This window comes from Antrostomus carolinensis, unplaced genomic scaffold (assembly GCF_000700745.2).
Source record: "Antrostomus carolinensis isolate BGI_N321 unplaced genomic scaffold, ASM70074v2 scaffold6549, whole genome shotgun sequence".
Lineage (NCBI taxonomy): Eukaryota > Metazoa > Chordata > Aves > Caprimulgiformes > Caprimulgidae > Antrostomus > Antrostomus carolinensis.
The window spans coordinates 171,562-173,044 of record NW_010339134.1 but is presented as its reverse complement, the minus strand read 5'-3'; positions in this window follow the sequence as shown (position 1 = coordinate 173,044).

The following is a 1,483-nucleotide window of genomic DNA, read 5'->3' as shown; positions in this document are numbered from 1 at the left end:
TATCTGCCCGTGTCCCCCCCGGGGTGATGCTCTGGTTCAGAGCTCGGGGGCAGTTCCAACACTCAAGCATCAGTCGCGCCAATTTGATGCCCGATTTAGCACAGGGACCCCCTGCCTGACATCCCCCCCCGCTGACCGGCAAATTAGCCGGGATTGTCACGGTCCCGAGGCGAGGTGTGTCCCCTCCCTCCTTCTCCTCCCGCTTTCAGCACCACGAGGGGAGCGGTCAGCTCCCGCCCGCGCTCCGCACCAGCGCAACCCGCGCGCATCGCTGCGCGCAGGGAGCCTGATCCCCAGCAAAGCTGCTCTCGGCCCTGTCCCCTTTGTCCCCGTCCCCCGTGTCCCCCTCGGCGGTTTTCTGGCGTTCAGAGAGGGATGGAGCGTTCCGCGGGCGCGGAACCAGCACCGCGCACTAACCCCCCCTTCCCGCCCTCCTTCACCTGGGGTCTCCCACTTCATCGCTCAGACCCCCAGTGGTTTTCAAACCACACAGGCTTGGCACGAAAGCAAGCTCGGGGGATGCGATTCTTGCAGCGCTGAAGTGTTATGATGTGGAGACAACAATTAAAAAAAATCTAATTACACAAACAAGCTATTAATTTAAAAAGAAAACAGGGAAAGGGATAGAGGAGGGTAAAAAAAAAAAAAATAACCCAAGCTCTTCCATTCATCCTCCGGATAATGGAATTTGCTTCCTTTCTCCAGCATGTGAATAGCCTAACAAAAACAACTTGAGCTTTATAAATAGCTTTTCATGTCCATTTAATGAAAATGATTTGGGGAAAGAGACGATTGTGCCATCAGTATTCTCCCGAGGAGCCTGGCATGCCGTTGTGTTTAGTTTGAAAGTGTAAATCTCTTTTGTTCCAATAATATATGGCGTTAGCTGCTTGTCCTCAGTCTTTTTCTGTTAGTTCATTACTACACAATTACCATTCACGCTTCATTAGCATCTCTGTCTCTCTTGGGGAGGTTCTTCCCCCCACTCCCCCCCCTTTTTTTTTTTGAAGGCAAAACTCTGCCCTTTTTATCATACCAATGCCATTGGGAACCAGGCAATGTGCTAATTAGCTGTTACTTTTCATGTCTTCAGATTGAATTCACCAACTTTGAGGGTGGGGGGGTGGGGAAGAGAAGAGATTAATATAAAAAGATGAATACTGATTGATCAAGACTGCATCTGAAGAGGAGCGGTTTTGTTCAGAATCAGAAAAGTCCTCATTTTCATCTCGAGCATAATAAAGAGTCTGAAATGATAAAAGCATCTGAAAAAAAAAATAAATCAAATGCTTCTGAGCAGGAGGGAAAGCTTTTTTATTTTACCTCTATCGGAGCCGGTACGCCTCGCTTTGCCTTTTCAGGCCGGAGACCTTTGAATCTCCCAACAAAACCGGCCACTATTTATCCATTTTACACGTTTGAGTTGATAGATCTAATCCCAGTGAAAAGGGGGGGGGGGGGTTGGTTAAACCTAAAGATTCTT